Below are 15,488 nucleotides of genomic sequence, written 5' to 3'. Positions count from 1 at the left end.
CCTCCTCCTTCTCTTCTCCTCCTCCTCCTCCGCTCCCGCTCCGCCCGCTCCTCGGTCCGTGTGCGCCTGTGTGCGGGTGCGCGGGTGAAGGGGAGACGGACGGGGAGTCAGGCGCAGCCCGGCCGCCGGCTCTTTGTCTGCCTCTGGGCGCCTGCCCCTACCCCTGCCCTTGCCCCTGCTCCTGCCCCTGCCCATACCCCTGCCCCTGCCCCTCCCCTGCTCCTGCCTCTGCTTCTCCCCCTGCCCCTAACCCTGCCCCTCCCTCTGTCCCTGCCCCTGCCCATACCTCTACCCCTGCTCCTGCTCCTGCCCCTGCCTCTGCTTCTTCCCCTGCCCCTGCCCCAGCCCCTTGGTCCTTGTCCCTCTGCCCCATCTCCGTCCCTTTGCACCTGCCTTGTCCCTCTGCCACTGCCCTTTTGCCCCATGCCGCTGCCCCACTCCCTGTCCCCTGCCCCTGCACCAGCCGCCCACCCCCTCTCTGCCCCTGTGCCCCAGCCYTGCTCCTGCTGCGCCTGCACCCRCTGCAGGGGAAAGGGGAGGTTTTTGCTWTYGCCTTCCTCAMCCGCAGAGGTGTCCAGGGGCTCGGATGGGGYGGGCGGCAGCGGTGGCCCCCAGGCCGCCCGGCCGGTGGAGGAGCACCCTGGCGGGGACCGCCAGGCCAGCGAGCCGCCCGACGCCGAGCACCAGCAACTGGAATAGTTCATAAAAACACGTGTTTTTAGCAGAGCAGCGCTGGCAGGCGGAGCAGAGCACCAGGCGGCGGGAACCAAGCGTGCCTCCCGCCGCRGCGCACCGTCCAGCGCCGGGGTCCCGCCGGCGCCCCGCCGCAGCCCAGGGCACCGCGGGCGCCCCATGTCCTTGGACAGCCGAGCGGTACTGCCGTGCAAACCTGCCCGGGGCTGCCCCCGGAGCGGCTTCGAGCACTGCCGAGAGGCGCCCGGCTCCGAGTCGGCCTTCCGAGCTCGACTGCTTCTTGTCCAGCTTCGGCAACGTGCTTGGTTGGTTATTTTTTTTTTCTTTCATGGGCTTTCTTTTGTTGATTTTAGGGTTTTTTTTACACCTGTGCCTCCTCCATAAATTTCAATGCTTGTAAAAGCGATGCATTACTGATAGGGTTTGCTAGAGCCAGGGGGGCCAGTGCTGGGCACGACGTGGGCCCCGAGGATGCAGCTTGCCACCAATGTGCTCCTCTTATTTTTCTGTAGGGAARCTCTCTAAAAAAGCCTGGGAGTGTGGAGGTAGCTAATCGGCCAGGGGGTTGGGGGCTCCATCTAATTCTCGCTGAAGTCCCTGTGATTTGGATAGGGCCGGAGAAGATGCATTTTGAGCGTTTTTCTTTGTTTCCTGCTGCTTAGCAGCCAGAGTAGCCAAGGCCACCAGTGCAGCCGGCCCACCCCGGTCCTCTGGAAGCCGGGTATATCACTTACCAATAAAGCAAAGTTAAGCAAAGGAATGCAAAATAAGAAACGTCCCCACTCAGCCCTGGGCTTCTCCYTGGTCGCCGCCTCCCTCCGCTTCGTTCTCTTACTCCTCTCTCTTTCTCGCGCCTCTCCGTCGCGAGCGCTCCCCTCACCCCGGCTCCCTCTGCGAGCCCTGCCCTGCTCCCGTCTTCTTAACACAGCAACCCACGGGGAGCAAACTGGGATGGGAAGCGAGCAGAGACCGTTCCCTGCAATTGAAAATGCAGCGGGTGGCATGTAGGAGGCAGAGAGCCACCCCCGGCGCTTCCCATGACAGAAAATAAGGAAACTGCCTCGACCTTCTCACAGCTTTTGTACGTAACCCGGTGAAAACCACAGGGCTTGGAGCACCAGGTTGCAAGTCCCATTTGCTCATCGTGCTGTAGCATGTAACACCCCAAAGCAGGCCTGTAAGTGGGTCACTTTGGGCATCCTTACACGAATAAAGACTATAAGATGGACTTTTCAAAGTGAGCTCTTTCTGCCCAATATTTAATTTTCTTCTCGTCCACGGTCTCTCCAAACAGAAGGCATCAAAGCTCTTCAGCAGCAGGCTGGACGGCTCTTCCCAGCGCCCCAGGCACATAGGGCCAATTCATCATCCTGCACAGGGGAAAAAACGGGGCGGCTGACATACTAAAATAAGAAAAAACATTGTCTCTTTTGGCTATAAAGTTTCATTAAAAGCTGAAGTAGCTACTTCCTAAACGCCAGACAGGAAAGTTAAAAGTCATTAGTAGCTACTTGATCTCGCCCCTTCTTGCAAAACAGACTCGTCTGCCCCTGAATTCGCGTTTTCTTCCCGTGCTCGTGCGGGTGCCGGCTCTGGCGCGCTGGGCGCTCCTTGGCCATGCCAAGGGAGCCTCTTGGATGAATTCCCTTTTTGTCAACGTTGCTTGTCACAGCCGTATAAAAACGCAGTCTTGCCCTGCCAGTTTCATGAACTTTGCTCTTAAGTAGAGCCCAAGTCATTTCTAAACAAAGGCCTAAATGTGAAATTATGGGCGACGTCCATGCCTATGTTATTACGAGATTTTAATTTTTCTGCAGTAGGAACAATAGCAGCTGTTTGGCTGCTTTATTTTCCAGCGGCGTGGTCCAATATGCAGCTTCTCTAAACTAGCATCTCATGATTTCATCTGAAAAGAGAGTATTTAGCTGTACATATTTTTTCTYTCTGGTATTGCATTTCATTCAAAATGGCTTTAAACTTGTATTTCTTTATTGCTTATTAACAGTAATGAGGTATGAATATGAAAGAGAATATTAAAAAGGGTTTTTTTTAAAAAGGCATTTTTTTCCAACCACTGTTGATGCTATCAAATAAGTGATCCTAAACCATTGCATTTATTGTTGCTCTTATAGCTATCAGAAAGAATGTAAGATTATAAAAACCTTCAAATTAGGGAACAGTATTAACAACTTTCTGTTGTCTGGTTTAATTCCAGAACATAAGGGTATAGGACACTTTCAAAGTGCAAAAACTGTTCATGTTTCMATATCTTATGTATTTTGTTTATTTCTATGAAATTACTTCAAATCTGCTACGGCAGTTACAACCAAAAACTAARGTCATGCTTAGATGACAAGGTACTGGGAGCGGTTTTGATCTTAACATTCTTCCGAATATCTATTATACTTAAAGACAAAAATTGCTGAGGACAGATACAGATACACAGCAGTTTTTAAAAGTCTTCATTATATATATTCCCAATGTGGATGTTATTACTTTTCATGTGTGACACGATTTGGGTGCAACACAGGCATAGGAATATACTTTTTTCTGTTCCTGATCCATTGTGCTGCTGTGTTTGATTCACAGTGCGCAGAGTGTGCCTAAGCATATTTAAGTAAATTCAGCTTGAGTCTYGCTGTTTAAAAATCTAAAGATGATTTTGTTTTGGAGATCAGATTTTCAATGTACATTAAATAAACATATTTTATATAAAGAAGCATCTCCTTCAACAAATATTCATGCTCATTACTATTGTTTCCTACTATATATTTGCAGCTCTGGATTTCTGCGGAGAAATGCTGGCTGCTTACATGTGTAATAGCCACATGCTGAAGTTTCCAAGGCTCTCATTAACTTGCAAATATTTATTGTGGGTAGCCTTTATCTGAAGAATTTTTTAAATGTCAGTGGCCACAAAAGAAGCCCTTAGTCCGTTTTACAACTTAATTTATCTCTCCACTTCACTATTCTAACTTGACTCACCCCAAGGACCCAAGGTACACACAGCTAACAGGCGATGACARTTTTAGCTGTTTATTTTTTGAAGGAAAGCAGAATGTAAATCCTGAGGAAGTCCATAAAAGATATTCCCGCTGTTCTCTTTAATGATTGCCCAACTCGCGGAGACCTGAGAGCAGCCAGTGCTGTGGGTTTTGAAGATTTTTCTCTTATCATCTGTGCATTCAAAACCTACCTAAAATATACAAGCCACACGATTAAATGTCAGTGAACCTGCGCGTGGGGAGCCCGGATTTGACACTGGTGTCTACGGCAGGCACGAGCTCGCTGCAAGGATGTGCTGTGCTTGCGCAGTGTCCGTCAGAAAAACTTTCCAGGCTACGGGTACAAATGCAGCGCAAGCCAGAATCAGTCAGCGCTAAAGCCTTTTAAGAGGACTGTCTGCAAACCCCGAGGATGGGAGGAGGGGCAGCGCCCCGCCGGGGCTCCTCGGTGCGGACGGGGGGCGGGCGCGGGGCGCAGACCGCGCTCGTCCCRGCCCGCCGGCGCGAAGCCTCCCCGCTCTGACCTAGAGGCGGGCCGAGCCGTCGGTGTCAGACCCAGGACCTTGTGTGAGACCCGGTCACGGGGGCCACCGAACGCTTACATCAGGTTTTTCAGCGTATCAGCACAGCAGCCGGTGCAGGGGGGTCGCAGCACCAGGGGTTACGGCRTGGGTCGCCCCCAGTGATGGAGCTGCTACGTTTGTGCGCTGAACGCAAGCTCCTTTTTTGGCCCAAAAGCATCTTTTAAAGTATGACCAGGAGCCTGGTGGTGCTTTTTAGTGCAAGCGGCCCCTCAGCTGTGGCCAGGGGCAGCAGTTGCCTGGACGCGGAGCGGCAGCGACGCGTGGGGCGAGGAGGCCACAGCCGTGACCCAACACCCGCGAGTCCCCGCCTGAGGATAACACCGCACGGCCGTAACGGCGCATGTGGGGAAAGGGCTGAAGTGGCGGTGAGAAAACAGGAACAGAAAACAACCTGGTGGCAACTTCTTTCCAAGTCTGTCTGGTTTTCCTCGCACTGCCCGCTTACCGAAAAGGCTTGCACCCCTGCGACTGTGCAGGCTGGACTACTTCTRTTTAATTTCAGCTGCTTGTCAATTGCCAAATTATGTGTTTTTCAGAGCAAAGCCATATCCAAGAAAAATGGCAGACTCATAAAATAGGGACTAGCATGCAGGGACCATGTGAACTCAAGAAGGGTGTAGGGAATGGTATCGTCACTTCAGTTTTGACCCCCAAAATGACTTTTTCAACCGAAATAAGACTGCTTGGAAAATCAGATTCAAAGGTTAATTAAAAAAATCTTAATTAGTATCAGTAGCAAAGTATTAGGATAAGCTAGAATATTATACAATAAGCAGATATTTTTCATTATTCCAAATCCTCCACTAGAAGTCTAAAATTCATCACTTACAAATCAAATATTCCTTCCAGCTCCCTTTAAGAAGGTCACTGAGAAATTGCTCATAGTGATTGTCAGCGAGAATCTCTTGTACAATACAAAGTACAAACAAGACCTCAGGATCATATTCCTGGGGAAGAATCACGGTTATACCGTTAAGAAGTGATCTGATTTGAGGGAGAAAACTTCTGGGCTCCCAACTCTGCCACCAACTTCTCTTAGGGAAATGAGACCCACTGTGTCTCAGGGTCGTCTGTTTTAACAGGAGATGGTATCAGCCCACCCAGGATGGGTGGCAAGCGAAGGGCTTGGGTGTGCTAGGTAAGATAGATGCTGATGCCAGTGATACTAAGCTTCCTTTACACTAACAGTATTAAAGGCCTTAGCAAAACAACAATTCTGCTTCATCAATTTTGAAGGCAAAATTGCTGAAGCATCATCCAACCATCCAGTAACATGGGTCATACGACTACAACTGGGAAGTTTTCATCCAATTCGGAGTTTTCTGTCTGAGCTACAACCTAATTTTGCAAGGGCTTAAAGATCTCTTTATTCAGAAAATTGAGGTAATGGTTACTTTCTTTAACTATTTGACCTATGTCGGATATTTTAATTTTTAATGTAATTATCTTCTCCTTGGTCAAGTTGCACTTTGCACCACCTGCACTAGATTCAAGAAGCAAGTCGTGGCAGACATAATCTCCCTGTGCAGGCGTATCAGCTCTGAAGAAGTCTCCTCTTATTCATCTCCTCAGTAAGCCGAGCATACCGACCTCTGCAAGCCTCAGGATGTCCCCCGGCAGCCCTCCCCGCAGTTGTGGTCCCTCTTGAGAAGCTTTCCTGGAGGAGGGGTGCCCCTGGGGAGCAGAGTCCTCCTGCTGCAGGTGCTGCCTGATGCACGTAGCATGAAGGGACCTCCTGCCCACAAAACCAGACTCGGGGCTGCCGTGGAGGGAGTGCACGTGTCAGTGAAACTGGCTCTTAAAACAGATTGCTGGTCGTTATGCGCTAACTCTTAACAGGTTTAGAGATTTCTGCTGGGTGTTCATAGAGTCTGAACACATACCAGGGTGTCCCTGCAGATCCCTGCCCTCCCTTCACATTGGCCAGTCTGGGCATTTAGTTCATTTTCTTAAAAATCTGCCAAAACTCCCCAGAATGCGGCGCTCTGACGTAGGRCACCTCCAGCCCTGGCCTGCCACTCGACTGCATGTCCCCATGGAGGAGTTTCTGCTAGCCAGTGTGCTGCTCCTGCATTGCTTTTTTCATTATGCCTCTTTCTGCAATAAAATACACCAAACTCTCTCCGGGAGGCCCTGGAGCACCTGGTTCCACTTACACGCAGTATGTACCCGAGCGCTACCTTCGAACACCCATCCCCACTGTTTATTCCCCCAAAAAACACAGCATGAGGCACCCAGCTGGCTCTCCGCTGTCGTGGTCCCTGGTGCGGGGAGCGGGCCCTGGCCGGGCTCTGCTCCGGGGCGCGGGTCAGCGCAGAGCCCCGGCTCTGCTCACGCCGGCGCAGCCGCGGCGCTGCAGAGCGCCCGCTCGCCCTGCGAGGCTCCTCGCGGCCTTCCGGGCTCCACAGGGCTCTGGGAGCCGCGTTTCCTCCGCTTGAGCCCGCGTGACCCTGCTGTGGCCGCCGTACCCACGGTCCTTCCCTTGCTGCCTGGAAGCAATTCGCCGGACTTCAGGCTTTTTTCCTCCCCAAAATCCTTCCTGTAAAGATGCATGCTGCAAATGTACGTGCCACGGGCGCCTGTCGCTAACTCGGGAGGCGGCTGATGTCTCCAAGGTGACCTGTGGAGACCAGAGGTCTCAGCTGAGTAATGCAAATATCTCTAATGCAAACGCTGCCGGTCTCAGGTGAGCCCGAGCACAGCACCTTGTCACTCTCACTCTGTGGCCACAACACATCTTTATCAGCCGTCGCGGGGGCTCTGGGCACGGCTCCTGGCAACACTATCTTGCTCATGTCTTGGCCTTCYCCTTGCTCCGCCTTCYAACAAGATAACAGGAAAAGCTTTATCTTSMTTTCTCTCCCTTAGCTTTACACACRGATTTAAGTCTTCATTGCAGTKCTGGAAATCCTGGGTTTCCAGGCGGGAGCRTTGCTTCCACCCCRSTGTGGCAGTGTGGCCAGGAGAGTGGCTTTCCCACTGCTCCCCTTGGGCGGCATCTCTGCTCGGCTGCCGGGAGCTGCTCCGTCTTTTCCTCTCACCCTCCTCCTCGCTTTGGGCCTTAATGAACCGACTGCCCCAGCCAGGCTTTGCCCTGTGTTGGGCAGCAGAGCAAAACAGATCCAGTCTGCGGATTCCTAACTGGCTCTTTACTTAAAAATAAATRTTACAGAGGTACCACAACTCTCGGTGTCTTCCAGCCTCATGCAAACCCAGGAGTCATTGGTGCCCTTGCCAAACTCCTCCCATGGAGATCAGCACTTCTCTCCAAGCCCCYCAAAGCTCACCACAGCCATAGTCGGCTACTGACCCATGATTAATATCAAGCATGAGGCCACTGATGCTCTGTTTTCTACTGCAGSGTCATAGGGAGAAATAGGAGGAGGTGGAAGTCCAGCCTATAGCTGCCTTTGCCTTTGCCCTGACATGACACATCTGCTCTCCTCCTTCAGCTGAACACCTACCTACCACCTCATCCTTTCAAGAGATCTGGGGGAAATGGACAGGAATATTTCCTCCACGTGGCCCTGAAGGACTGCGAGCCCATCAGCAGTCTGGCTCAAAATCAAAGGATGTTTGTCAAATGTTCGAAGAGCCTTGAATGGAAGAAGATATAGAAATGCAAAGCATGGTATTMTTTTGCTTTGGCAAATGGCCTAGAAAAGTAACAAAAAGAGACAGAAATGCCAAAAAGCAAACCACCTACTGTTGTCTCCTGGAGATAAAGCAGAACATTGTTCCAAGAAGCAGAGCACTGCTGTCATTTCTGGTGGAAGTTGAGATAGTGTCATTGAATCCTGGGGAGGGGCAGGAGGAGACAGAAAAATGAACAGCTTAAATAAAMCTCTAAAAAAGAAGTCAAGGTAATGCATTTAAATATATTTGGCACAGAACAAAATAACATGTGATATTGCATATTTAGAAAAATCGTTGCTGCAGGAAGTTAATGCAGATTCAGACACTTGCGACATTCACTGGGTTACAGCAGTTTGTTGCGGATTATTATTGCTCCCAGATCTGAGGAAAGATCTTCTGGAYATGAGTCATAAGGACCCTGCCTGTCTGTGTTATTATGTCCCATGGCACCCTATTGTCTATTATATTTTCTTCTCCCACATAAAAAATGTGGTATACGATTTCCAGCACTCAACACATGCAACAAGGGCAGAACCACGAGGACTGCGCTCCTCATGCTGTTTGTGCTTAACCAGTTTTTGCCATTTTAATTCTTCGGAGCATAATAGAAGCTTTTAAGCAAAATGCCTCTGATTTAGGATTAGTTTGTGTTTACTGAAGTCAAGTCCCATCGCTGATGAAATTAACATCACGCTAAGACAGATCTGACCGCTTACTCAGATAATAGCAAGGGCAGAATATTCAGTGGCTCCCTCTTTTGAAGATCATTGGCTAACAAAACATAATCTTGGGGCAAGAAGTGTAAAAAATGCCTCTGGGCATTAAACATTAAGCTTAAGCAAATCTCGCTGTGGCAGCATAAGCGGCTGCTGTCTGAACCCCTCTGCTCTCTGCTGCTAGCGTAGGTTCGAGTTCAGAAGCAGAAGCAATTCAGTGCATGCAGCTTTGCTGCTCCACCCTGGCACGTCAGCTTGGATGGGGCAAGTATTTCCTTTTTCTGCCACCATGAGAGCAGCAGCAACTTCTGGCAGCTGGGTGGGAGGCAGCTACATCTCAAACTGCTGTCGCTGTTTGCTTTGCTGCCCACCAGCCTAAGCCCTGAGGAGCTGGCGTCCCACCTGCAGCCACAGCCAGCTCTGGAAATTTAGCAGTTCACCTTTCTCATATTCTTTGGGGATAAAACAAAGAAAGTAACAAATGTAATACTACAGCAATGTGTCAAGGAAACTATATTTTAGAAATCACATGTGCAATAACTCACTGGTCAATAATGTGAAATATTGGATGGTATCTTTACTCACTGCAGTCAGTTAGGTTAAATTTCCTTGACGGCTGCTTCCCAGCCAGAATCACCGCTTTATTTCTTCACGTTCCCATGCACTTTGCCCGCTGAGAGGGTGTTACCTAGCCAGCGCGCAGCAGAGTACGCCGGCTCCCGGGTGGCAGAAGAATGCTGTATTTCATTTTTGCCCGGCGTTATAGTGACACACATAAAGAAACCACTGATGAATTGTATTTTTCCTGCAGGCTGCTAGGTACRTGAAGGATCAAAATAAAAGTATATTTTCTTAACTCCAAGAGCTTAAGGAAGGTAGCAAATAATGGCAGTGCTATGGCTGTGGGTAGATTCTGTTCCCAGGGGCAAAGCACTCTGCAACTGCAGTTAATATTATTCATATTTTGTACGAGGGGAAACTTAGAATCTAGCCAGTAGATAATATTTTTCCTTCCATGCGCTCAATGTATCGGCATAACAGCTATTTCAATAACACTACGTGTGGCGCAGCTCTGCGTCGTGCACTCGGATGTGGCACTCCAGAGGYGTTTTCCGGGGTGGGCAGGGAGGGTATCGAGGTGGTGGCGGCTGTGAGCACAGTTTCTGGGCTTGGGCCTGGGACTAGAGACACTCGCAGCAGCGCACTTGCCCACTGGCGTGACTAATTCTGCTGCACCAGTAAGGCCTCAAGCCCGTGTAAGCCGGGATTACACACCAAGGAGCAGGAGCGGGCACCTGGGGCCGCGACGGGAGCCGGCGCCACGGCTTTCGCTCCCGCTTTGTGTCGGCCCGGATCTCTGCAGACGAAGGCGAGGGAAGGCACGAGCGGTAAACGCGTACCCAGCTCCGGGGCTCCGGCAGACTCGAAGGGCGCCACGTGCCGGGCGCTGCTGATCGGCCCCGGAGGGCCGGAGGCTGTGGGAGAAMTTGGAGATGCCTATTGTGTTCTTTGCCCGAACTTGCGTTTTTGCCACTCCGATTAAACTGCACTGCAGCTTATTAACAATTCAGGTGTTGTCTGTATTTTAAGAGAAGGAAACGTTAGATGACAGACTATTTACCAAGTTCATTCTGAGCACAAAATGTGTTTAAGGCAGGAAGAAATATAAGAAATATTACTTCATGCAAAACTTGGGTTTGTGTAATTGCAGGTCTGACCGCTTCAGAGATGAAAAGTCTCTTTCCTAATTCAAGGCAAATGTAGCAGAAATAATGTTTAGGAAAGAGGTGCARGCAGGTACACACCGGGGAGTACAATTTTAATATCCTGAGGACAAGCTTTTTTGCATCTTTGTCCGACCCTGCATTAACACACGCGGTTACGTTTCATCYGCCACAGTTATCTTTGTCTATTTGGCTTTTTCCCTTCTGCAGTTTGTTGGCTCCGGCTCACGTTAACCTTCGCGGCTGAGGCTCTCGGTCTCCTTCGTAGCTCTTTGGAGGCTCCGCGTGGACCGTGCGAACGCCCTAACTCTCGGCGGGCAAAGCTCGGCTCACCGCGCGCCCGCGGGCAGGGGCAGGCTCTGCTCGCGGCACCGGCTCGCCCTGTCCGCCCGCAAAAGTGACGTTTTACTGGCGTGTTCAGTCAAGAAGACCCCACGCGACTGCCGACGAGCTCTGCCGACGCGGACTGGGCGCCCGATGGTGCGGCACGTCTAACCGCTCCTCTGGCTGCTCCTCTCCACGAGCCCTGGGGGAAAGTTCTTGAGAAGTTGAAAACCAGCTGAGTAGCTGTAATATTCCTTGTTGGAGTTACTAGATTTCATGCTGTTTATTAAGTCTCACGTACCTCCTGATCCGCTGTTTTGTAAATTTAGCTCTCCCCAGCTTCAGCTGATGTGTGGATGCAGACACCCTTGGATGCTATTTATGCCACAAGTGAGAAACGACTCGATAATTTATGGGTTGTAAACCCAAAGTTGTACAGGTTTTTACCTCAGGGAAAGAATAAATACATGTCTCATTTCAACACATTTTAGACAACATGCCCCTTCCTAATGGCTTCCTTTGATTTYACTCTGAAGTATGTAGACACTTCCTCCCAGGATTTTCATATGGGAGCTTCATGCTGTTCTGTCAGGTTGCATATTTTCCCCCTGAATTTCTTAGAGAAGATCTCACTTATTTGAATTACAAAGATGTTAACATTGTGYAGTCACTGTGAATAAGAGGAGTTTGGGCAAAGAGTTTATTTTGATTAAGAAATGAAAGAGTTGGATAATAATTATTGCATCAAGAATGGGAAACTTACGGATTTTTGAAGTGAATTATAGCATATTTATTTTGATATATGGAAATTACAGTATATTTTAACTTTAAAAAAAGAATTTGCATATACAGTTGTTAAGCCTAATTGAGGTTATATGCATGCTATTTGCACACTGAGAGAAGAATATAACTACAGAGGATATACATCGGTTTATTGTGTGAGGAATTTTTAGGCAATCCCGTTTGACATTAGAGTTCAAGGATAGAAAAGATTTATTGATCCATAAGTTAAATAGTGACCCTGGTTTCACCCTTTGTTAGTACTTTCCAGGTTGCATTTAATATATATACCTAGATATATATATATACACACACACACACACACACATATATATCTATATAGTAATGAATCCTTAGGCTCAGACAAATGTAAATCCTTCCTTCTATAGGTCACAAAGAAGCAAAAGACTGAAAGAGATGCTTAGTTTCACCAACTTTTAATTTTGAGGATATTTTCATTTCTAGCATGTAGGTTAGTGTCAGTTTTGTAGGATTCCCCCATCTTATCTCTCCTGATAACACCATTTATTTTGATCTATAATGACCTCCCAGCCAATATTTGTAAACAGTGACTGAAGTCATGAGTCAATATCCCCTAAACATACAGTATGTCAAACGGCACAAACAGGTTCCTCTGTGTCAGTGGGCTCAGCTTCGCATCAGGAAGAGAATTATTAATCCCGGGGTAAACAGAACTTTGATCCCCTGTGTATTTTTAAATGATTGGCAAGTGCAGATTTTACAAAAACGTCGTTCTGAAAAGCCATTCTCCACAGGAATTCRTTGTGTCAACACCGAAGGTGTCCGGTGCAAGGTTTAGAAAAGCAAACCAGCCCGTAGTAAAGGCGTGGGCACAGGGTGCTGCCCGAGGAGCTGAGGCTCCCTGGTTTTTAAAGACTCCTTTGATTGCCAGGCAAGAGGAATGTGACACGTTCGTTTCCCATAGGAGAAAGAAATTCATGGTAGCACATCAGTGCTACTGATTAGCAAGAACAGGTAACTGTGCTCAGGAGAAAATGCGAATACGTCAAAACGGTAAGAATAGGTACTGCCTCCAGCTAAGCACGCAGCAGGACCTCCCTCTCYTCCCACCCCCATTTAAAAAATATTCTTTCTAGTTTCATCTCTCACTTCAGTCATGGGAAAACTGTCTAATTGATTGGACTTTGGCATAAGTATCTTTCCTCTGCAGTTTCCTCTACGTTCAGCTTTGTATTGGTTAAGCACTGTCCTTCCTCCTTGGCCAGCATCCCTTTCCCATGTGATGAAGGTGCTCTAATGCCCAGTAAAAAAGGTGGCCACCTACAAGGTAGATGCTAACATTTCCCTTAGGTGCTGATCCCCMAAACAGCCCATGGCCAGCATCAGGTGCCGGGATCCTTGTAGAGAGCTGTGAAGCATTAGCTACTTCAGGAGGACAGCCCCCCCAAAATGTGCTTCAAGTGCCCAGCTGCCTTGAGCTAGCCCATAAATAACCTACACAAACTCCCTTTGGAGTCTGGTCACCCCATCCAGAATGTTTTGAAGATAGGCTGTGCCATTAACTGGTGAGCATTATGTACTGTTGTATCTTGATAGTCAGTAGGCAATTCTTCTAGGTTACTAAGAAAGGGCTGAAGCAAGTGGGTATTAATACTCCTAGAGGTATGGATGGACAGATTAAAGAGGAGCAGAACTGGTGCTTTCATTCTTATGTCTGTTTGGCTGTACTGTATTAGCACGTGCTCAGAGACCAGAAAGGCAAATGGGCAATCTAAGCCAGATAAATAAAACAAACGTGGTTGCAATTTCAGTGCATGTAGTCTAAATGGGGATGGCACAATTTGTTCACTGAAAGATGTGCGTTAAGAAATTCTTTACATTTTAGAAATAATTTCTGATGATGTGCTGGAATAAAATTATATTCCCCACTGATAAAATTTTGTGCAAGAATATAATTATTTTGTGTATGTAAGATGTACCGCACAGTGGCATGTCTTAAGACTGTGTACATTTAAAGCCCTAAATATTTCATACTAGTTGCAAAATAACATAATGCAAACAAAAAGTATGCCATATTTTGAAAAGTTAGGGCAGGWGTGGTGGTGATGAAAACTCATTTATTTATTTGATGGTATCAGTGAGGCATTGCTTGTCCACCTTTCTTGAGACCTAGCAGGTAAACCTTGACAGATTTCACTGCTAGTTTTTGCCACCAATCCCACAGGTGAAGTGATTCACGTATCTATGAAACAGCACTGCTCTGCTCTTCTYTTTCTGGAAGACCTGAAAGAAGAGCGCCATGGCTCTGTACACGTTCCTGAGAAAGGGAGATCACCCAGATCCATGCCCAGGTACAACTGGTACCTTGAAATAATAACAGGGCCCCTAAATTAAGGCAAACGTCCTCTTATTTATAGTGATAAAAAAATGAAGATGGGTAACTCAGAGAAAAATGCCGGTGAAACCTCAGCATGCCACCTAGGTTGCTTTCTAATAGCTTCTGTCTGTCACTCCTGGCAAATGGGTATCTGCAGCAGCGTTGTTTGTTGTTGATGGCTGATAACGGGATTACTGCTCCTGCATTCAAACACACTGCTTTCCAAATAGCATCATTTTGAGCTCAAGAAAAGACATTATTATCACAACCTGGCTTTGTGTGCTGCCGGTTATCTATGCAGGACTCGGTGTAGAGCTCTGAGACTTTATAGGATATTATCCAGTTGTATGAAATTCATGCTGCTGCAGCTATAAATCAAGAGAACTCTTCATACGGTGGCTGGCTCTCCTTGAAATAGTCTTTCTTCTACTCTCTGTTTGCCAGAAGGTTGCAGAGTGATTTAAAATATATATATATATATATATGTATGTTTCCAACAAATTGAAAGTCCTGAAATGAGCAGGTTTAGTATCACTAATGTTCACTAGCTATGTCCTAAGTATGGTTCTGTTTCCTACAGCATAAGCTTCCCCACAACTCCTTGATTAAAGGATCCCTCCTCTGCAAGAATACAGGGATAATTAATTTTAAACAGTTTTTCCTAAATGACATTTCCATCTATTGACACTGGCTAAAAGCGTACAAGCTGAGGCACGGCCAACAGCAAGGAGCATCTAGATATGAGGAAATATTAGCAGTTCCATGTATTTACAATGCAGTTTAGGGGGCAGCTGATTTAATCTACTGGCTTGTGACCACCAATGTGTACCCCTTCCCAACCCCCCTCTCCTCTTCTCCTGCTCCACTGCCCTCCTCCCATCCTCAGAGRCAGATCTCACCCTCTGCTCCTTTGGTCTGCCCTGGTGCTCATCAAACCCTCTTGCTTCCAGGAGACAAAAATCCATCCATTTTTTGGCTGATTTAATTTTCAGTTCTTTTTGAGGGGGGAAGAAGAAGGGGTGAGACCAGTTCTGGAGCTGGCACAAAGCAAAAGGAGAAAGCACACTTTAAGATTATTTATTTATTTATTTATTTATTTATTTATTTTTAGGTGGGGCTTCATGGAAGCTTGGACATGCTCAGCTGGGCTTCACTCTCCAGACTTGTAAAAGCCATTGAGCACCAGAAGTGTTGGCTTGGTAGGTGCCCAAGAGAACTATTACTGCCCTAGTGATATTATCGCACTGAAAATTTATCCATGAGGCTTCAGTCTGAAACTGTCTCTGGAGCTTCTTCACCGGTAAGAACAAAAATTGCATTTTGTTGGGCACAAGGAAATTGGCTTACCCTTGATGGAGACAAGGCAGCTGGAAGAGGAGCACCACTTCTAAAACACAGAGCTGTTACATTTAGCTGTTACTGCCGAATGTAATGGCAACTGAATACCAAAGCTGGAAAGCAGAGTTCTTTGCTCAGCCAGTCTGAGTTTCCAGTCTGCTCCAGTCAGAGGCCACAGCTGGCACCATCTCCCTTGGGCTGCTGATTATGAACATTTGAACAAGTATCTTAYCTCCTTCTGCTGACAGGAGGCCGTATTATCCACAGCCTGGACTGAACCAGGGCATGCAGAGGAGACTGGGGTTGAACATTAATATGTATTTATATAA

This window comes from Rhea americana, unplaced genomic scaffold (genome assembly GCF_003343005.1).
Source record: "Rhea americana isolate MKP2758 unplaced genomic scaffold, rheAme1 scaffold_1, whole genome shotgun sequence".
In the NCBI taxonomy this organism is placed as follows: domain Eukaryota; kingdom Metazoa; phylum Chordata; class Aves; order Rheiformes; family Rheidae; genus Rhea; species Rhea americana.
The sequence above is the reverse complement of the archived record's forward strand: the minus strand, read 5'-3'. Positions refer to the sequence as shown.